This window comes from Cryptomeria japonica, chromosome 4 (genome assembly GCF_030272615.1).
Source record: "Cryptomeria japonica chromosome 4, Sugi_1.0, whole genome shotgun sequence".
NCBI classification, from domain to species: Eukaryota; Viridiplantae; Streptophyta; class Pinopsida; order Cupressales; family Cupressaceae; genus Cryptomeria; species Cryptomeria japonica.
The window spans coordinates 391,778,571-391,786,671 of NC_081408.1; positions in this window are offsets into that span (position 1 = coordinate 391,778,571).

Genomic DNA, 8,101 nt, shown 5'->3' on the forward strand with positions numbered 1-8,101 from the left:
GGGTCATAGAGTTGTTCTCCTTTTGATATTGAGAGCTGATAGGCACTAGAGCCAAAGACTGCAGTAACGATGTAGGGACCCAGCTAGTTGGGTTCAAACTTCCCTTTATTGTCTCGAAACTGTTGATTTTTAGGATTTTCTCTCAGAACAAGGTCACCAACCTGAAATTCTCATTGTCAAACCTTCTTGTTATAACCTCTGGACATTTTCTTTTGATACACTCTCAGATGATCAAATGCCACTTGTCGATGTTCATCCAGCAACTCGAGTTCTTGCAATCTAGATATTCTATAGTCTTCATCAATAACAAGACCTTGCAAAGAAACTCTTAGAGATGGTATTTTTACTTCAATAGGTAATACTTCTTCGGACCCATACACCAGAGAAAAAGGTGTAGCCCCAGTAGGTGTTGTAATACTTGTTCTATAAACCCATAGTGCAGGATTGAGCTGCAGATGCCAATCCCTCCCAGATTTGTTCACTGTTCTGTGTAAGATAGTCACCAGGTTTTTGTTAGATGCTTCAACTTGTCCATTTCCTTGAGGGTAATATACAGATGACCAATGCTATTTGATTTTGAATTTCTCACAAAGTTCATCTAGATCTTTATTCTTGAATTGTCCTCCATTGTCAGTCACGATGGATGAAGGTATCCCATACCTGGAAATGATATAGTTAAGGATGAACAGAGCTACTTGTTTATCGATCGTTTTGATGAGAAGAACCACTTCTACCCACTTAGTGAAGTACTCAGTGGAAGTTATGATAAACTAGTGTCCGTTGGATGATGCAAGATATATTTGACCAATGAGGTCAATGGCCCATTGCTGAAAAGGCCAATGTGTAATGAAGGGTATGAGATCCCTTGCTAGAGAATGTATGAGATTCCCATGTAGCTGACACTTCTCACAAGTTTTAGAAAACTTTATAGCATCTTTCTCCATGTCTGGTCAGTAGTAGCCAACCCTTAGTAGTTTCCGAGCTAAAGTAAGACCATTCGAATGAGATCCACAAATACCTTCATGGACTTCTAATAATGCATGTTGGGACACTTCAGTTTCTAGACACCTAAGCAAAGTACTATCCAAACCTCGCCTAAATAGGTCGTTAGTGATGATGACGTACCGTGAAGCATTTCGGATTAGGTTCCTTTTCTCATTATGGGTAAGATTTTCTGGGATAATTTGGTCTCGTAGATAAAAGTAAATATGGTTGTAGCGAGATGAGTCATGTCCAATAATAGAACAAATCATCTAGGACTCAAGAGAATCATAGGCAGGGTAATGTAACTCTTCCACCAAGAATTCAAAGAGAAAAATAGATTCTTGTAACTCTGGTATGGATGCCAAGGTGGCCATAGCATCTGCTGCTCTGTTTGCGGATCTGGGAATCTACTGAAATGACACAAAAGTAAAATATTTCTTGAGATCATCCACCATTCTCTTATAAGGCATCAGTTTCTCATCTCGAGTCTGATATGTATCATTGATTTGATTGATGGTTAGCTAAGAATCTCCATAGATGTGTAATTCCAGAACTTTCCATTCGATAGCCAGCTTGATCCCATTTACCAAAGTTTCATACTTTGCAATGTTGTTTGTACAAGGGAAAAGAATCTTATAAGCCTTCGGGATTGAATACTTTTGAGGAGTAATAAAAAGTGTTCCAGCACCAGAACCATTTTGAGTGAAAGACTCATCAAAGAACATCTTCCATGATTGTTGAGTAAGGTGCATTATTGATTCATCTATAAATTCTATATGCAGAGGTTGAGTGTCTTCAAGTGGAGCATCAACAAGTTGATCTGCAATCACCTGTCCTTTGATGGATCCATCTTAGCTACTAGCTTGATGGAATGTGCTAACATGTAGTGTCTCAATTTTTCTGATGCAAAGACTAATGCCAAGCATGCTTTTTCTATTATAGTATAGTTTATTTCATAAGACACCAATATTTTGCTGATATAATATATAACTCTCTCTTTTCTATTTTCATCTTGTTGTGCTAGGAGTGCCCCCAATGATGAATCAATAGCTAATATGTATAAGATCAATGGTTTACCTTGAATTGGTGGCATCAATATTGGTGGATTGGATAGGTATTATTCCATTTGCTGAAGGTGTTGTTCACATTCTCGATCCCAATTGTATATTACTCCTTTCCTCAATACTTTTGTGAAAGGTTGAGCTTTGTCTGCCAGCTGAGAAATAAAGCATCTGATTGATTGGAGACGTCCCTATAAACTTCTCATTTGACTAATGTTCTTCGAAGGCGGCATTTCCAATATAGCTTGGACCTTCTTAGGATCAACCTCGATTCCCTTCTTTGAAATGATGTAGCCAAGTAATTTCCTTGATGTTACCCCGAATGTGCACTTTTTTGGATTTAGTCAGAGTTTGAATTTTTCCATTCTGTCTAGTATAAGGCCTAGCTCTTGAATATGCGTGGATCTCTTCATAATCTTCACTAAAGTGTCATCAACATAGTCTTCCATATTCTTATGCATCATATCATGAAAGATAGTAGTTACCGCTCTTTGGTAAGCTGCTCCTGTGTTCTTTAGCCCAAATGGCATGACATTCCAGTAAAAGGTTCCCCATGCATAGGTGAAAGTTGTATTTTATTGATCCCTAGGAGCTATTTTGATTTGATTATAGCCAGAGAATCCATCCATTAGTGAGTACGTCTCATACCCAACAATCATATCGACTATCATATCAATGTTTGGCAATGGAAAGTTGTCCTTCGGACAAGCTTTGTTGAGATCTCTGAAGTTATGCAAACCCTAATAGATTTGATTGCCTTTGACACAGGTACTATGTTTGAAATCCATTGCGCATAGTCTATAGCTCTGATAAATCCATCTTTTAGCAGTTTTTCTAGCTCAACCTTGACTAGCAGTGCCACGTGAGGGTGCATCTTACAGAGTTTTTTCTTGACTGGTTTAACTCCTAGTGTGATAGAAAGATAGTGCATGATAAGATCAGGATCCAGGCCTGGCATATCAGAGTACGTCCATGCAAAATTGATCTTCTTTTCTGAAAAGAGATGAGTAAAATCTTTCAATTCTTCTGCTAATAGTGATTGAGCTAAGTGAATAATGTGTGGTGTCTCTTGACTCCCAATGTTCACTAGCTGAGTTGTCTCAATCAATATAGAAGACCTTTCCTGAAAATGACTTGGCAGTATATCAAGTATCTCACCTTCAGGCGCCTCAGAGAGGTTTTCACCCTTGGGTAAGTCCTTTATTTTCTCTTTTTTAGATTTTGACACTGCCACAATGTGTTTTTCACCGTCATATCTTTTATTTTTTATTTTTTTGATTTTTGCAACTAAGATACTTGATATCTATTTCACTCATGTTCTCACTCTATTCATTGGTGGAAGAGTCCATGGGTTTAACTGCGTTGAGGTAATAGGCTAGCGTGTAGTCATTGGCAAAAGTAGGTACATTCATGGGTTGGTCTTGTAGACTACAATCAATTAATTTAGGATGTACCAAGGATAGAGTGTGGAGAGGTTTGAGGGAGTTCACAGTATTGTCATTGTTGGTATTATGGATGTGTTGCATTGGTTTTGTCATTGATTTCAACACTTTTCAACACTTATCCTTGTGGAGATCTTTGGTTATGTTCACCGGCATATTCAGTGACTTATGCACAGTCACCGGTATCTAGTTCACCGGCACTGAGGATGATCTGATTATCATCTGGAGATTACTTGGTTATGTTGAAGACATTGTTTGGAAACTTGGTTTTGGTGATTTGGTTATTGGTCTAATCGAGTTTGCATATTTGTTGTTACCGACAAATAGGTCTAGGTTATGGACCGACAAGCGTTATCTATTCCAGATCAACACGACACGTTATGGAGATGATTTGTTATTATTGTAAATGCATTGAGCCGACATCATGCATTGCATATTGATTCATTTGTAATTGATTTAATTTTAATATCTTAGTGAGCCGACCTACACATTTGGTCTTAGGTTTTGGTATATATGTAAGATCTCATTTTTGAGATTATGTAGAAGAGGTAGAAAAGGATTGTAATAAGGTATATGCGAATATAAGAAGAGATATACACGCAGACATCATTTGAAGATTCAAGGAAGGTATGAAGAAGACAATCAGAGCTTAACCTGTACTAAATTCAACATATGAAGATGTTATTTTAAGCAATACATTATCATTGGATTTAACCATCCAATTGTAGTCAGTGTGACTCCCACTTTGTGATTGAGCAGTGAGCTCTAGGCAGTTGGCTTTTCTACATGTGCAGACCCCATTTGTACACACATACTATCTATAGTAGTATCATCTGATTGTGGGTAAGGTTTCCTACCGTGGTTTTCCCCCTTATAGGGTTTCCACGTACAAATATCTGTGTTATGTGTTGTGGATGTTATTTGTCTTTTGTTTCATGCATTAAACTTTATCGGTACTATTATTAACTGCTAAACTGTCTATCGGAATTAAGTTTGGTTTACCAATATTATGCATTAAGTTTGGTTAATTTATATTTGGGTTGAAATTAATAGTCAACCGATTCACCCCCCCTCTCAGTTGCCTCTGGGTCCTAACAATTGGTATCAGAGCCAAGTCCTCTTTTTGCAGAAGTTTAACAGCTTGAGGAGATTCTATGGCAACTAACTATTTCAAGAAGGACAGTTCGAAGCTTGATGGAACTAACTATGGTATATGGATGATCAGAATGGAGACACATCTGAATTGCATTGGAAAAGACATATGGGATGTTACAAAGAATGGCTATGTTGGTCCTACTCAGAGTCAACCTAGTCCACCAACCTTGGCTAAAGATCACGAGAATGATTGCAAAGCAAGAGAAGCACTTTTGAGCGCATTGTCAGATCAGCAAATCATGGGATTATCAAACCAATCTACTGCTAAAGCTATTTTGGATAAATTGGAGATATTAAATGAAGGTGATACCATGGTCAAAATTGCAAAACTGGAATGCTTTCGGGTCAGGTATGAAAATCTGAAAATGGAAGAAGATGAAAGGATTTCTGCTTTTATGGAAAGAGTTAATAAAATTATTTTGGGTATACAATGTTGTGGAGGATCCTTAAGTGAAGATGAAATTGTTTCTAAAGTTTTAAGAGCGTTGCCATCGGCATACAAAATGAAAGTAATTGCTATTAATGAACTGAGAACAATGCCTAATGCATCAGTATCTAGAGATACTTTGGTTGGAAAACTTTTAGCTTTTGAACTTGAGGAATCTGGTCCTATTGCTACAATTAAGACAGATTTGGTTTTCAAAGCTTCATCATCTGCAGCATCATCATCATCATCTGAAAAATCTGATTGGAAAGCACTCTATGCTAGAGAACTTGAAGAAATCAGAAGAGAGAATGAAGAACTTGAAGAGCTTGAAGCACTATTTGCAAGGAAAATGCCTAAAGGTCCAGTTGGAAGTAAGTATGAAGGTAAAGCACCATTTAAATGTTTTAACTGCAATAAAATTGGTCATATGGCATCTAGGTGTCCTGGTAGACATACAAGATTGAAAGAAGAAGCTAAAAGAACATATAAGCCTAACCCTAAATATCAAAGATACAGATTTAAGAAGAATAGAGACAAATCATGTTACTATGTTGATGAAGGAGTTACTGATGATTTTGATGAGGAACCAACAGACAATGGATGGGCTTTTGTTGCAATAACAGAATATCAACCGACACCTATTGTTCAACCGGTAGAGCAGGCCCTGACAGCTAAAATTGAAGAAAAGGATGAATGGATCATTGATTCCAGATGTTCACATCATATGACTGGTGATAAGAGTAAATTATTAACCTTTCAGGAATACAATGGAGGTCTAGTAAGATTTGGAGATGACAAAGCTTGTTTGATCAAAGGAAAAGGCACTATATCTTTTGATGGTAAGCACAATACTGATAATACTTACTATGTTGAAGGTTTGAAGCATAATCTTTTGAGTGTTGGTCAATTAGTTGAAAAAGGATTTCAATTACAATTCAAGAATGGTAAATGCAAAATCATGAATAGAATTGGTTTGGAAATTGCAACCAATAATCAGACTAGATGTAATATCTTTTATTTGAATAACAATGAGAAGACATGCTTGATTGCACATATTGATGAAAGATGGTTATGGCATAAGAGACTTTGTCATGTAAATTTTGATTGCATTGTGAAAATCAGTACAACTAAGGCAGTAAGGGATTTACCTAAGATTGTTAAACCTCATAATTCGGCATGTAAGGAATGTCAATTTGGAAAGCAAGTTAGAGCAACTTTTAAGAGTATTCCAGAAAAATCCAATAATGTTCTTGACTTAATTCATACTGATTTATGTGGTCTAGCAAGAACTAGAAGTTTACAAGGAGATAGATATTTTATGCTAATCATTGATGATTATTCTAGAATGTGTTGGGTTACTTTTCTCAAGGAGAAATCAGAAGCTTTTGGGAAATTCAAACTATTCAAGGTGATGGTAGAGAATGAAACCGGTAAGAAAATCAAATGTTTGAGATTAGATCAAGGAGGTGAATTCACATCTAAGGAATTTAATACATTCTGTAAAGTGAATGGAATCAGAAGACAATTATCAGCACCTCGGACACCCCAACAAAATGGAGTTGTGGAAGGGAAGAACATAACTATTTTGGATGCAGCTAGAAGCATGATATCAGAAACAAACCTACCTCATGTGTATTGGAGAGAAGCAATCAATACAGCTGTTTATACATTCAACAGAGTTCACATCAAAGGTGAAACCGGTAAGACCCCTCATGAACTATGGTTTGGTAATACTCCTACTCTTAAATATTTCAGAATATTTGGAAGTAAATGTTATATTAGGAGAGATGATTTATTGGCAAATTTGATCATAGAAGTGATGAAGGAATATTTCTTGGTTATTCATCTAAGAGCAAGGCACATAGATGTTTTAATAAGAGATTGCAGAAAATCATTGAAAGTGAAAATGTGAAGATTGATGAACAATTTAGAAGGTCTATGCACTCTGAACTGATAGTTGAGATAATCACAAATGAACCTACAATGAGTACACTGGTACAAAATATTGATCTAGTCACACTAGCATCATCTGAAAATTCCACAGTGACTGAAGAACAACAACAAGTGAATACACCCAGGTATGTAAGATTGAATCACTCTGAAAGTCAGATAATTAGGAATAAGTATCAAGGTGTTATGACTAGAAGAAGACTGGAAATGAAGAGGCATGTCTAATTTCTCAAATTGAACCAGCAACTATTAATGAGGCATGTGAAGATAAACATTGGATTAAGGCTATGGAAGATGAATTGGAACAAATTGAAAAGAATAACACGTCGACATTGGTTCCCCGACCTAAAAACAAAAATGTAATTGGAACTTGTAGCATAGGAAATAGGAAATCATCACAAGCAAGATAAACATAATAATCTCAATCACAAAAGCATTCATTGCAATGATCTATCCTAAACAACACTCAATAGAGACATGAAATAAAAGCATTCAAAACTAGAAATTAAGCAAACCAAAGGTATGATTTGAATGCTCCTTCATGCGGCTCCATTGTTCTTCTTTCCTCTTCAAATGGTTTGGTTGGAGATCTCACCTACAAGTGCACACACATAATTGAAAGCAAGTAGACAAGATTATTGATCAAGAGTACTAGAAATGTGATTGACTAGAAATTTGATAATCTGATTAGCGATCAAGAATCAAGGGATTTGATTGAAGAAATTCATCCAATTTATAGAGAAATTGGAGAAAAGACAAGATTAGCATGATTCAATTCAAATAGAAATTGCAAATCAAAAATGTCAATTATGACAATTTATGACAAATTATGCACTTTCTATGCAAAATTTGATTGATTGATAATTCATGACAATTTATGACAAATTTCTATGTCAAGAATTGATTGATTGTCAATTATGACAAATTATGACAAATTTCTATGTCAAGAATTGATTGATTGATGATTTATGACAATTTATGACAAATTTCTATGTCAAAAATTGATTGATTGTCAATTATGACAAATTATGACAAATTGACATGTCATTTCCATGAATTTAGGAGAGAAATAAGAGGAAATT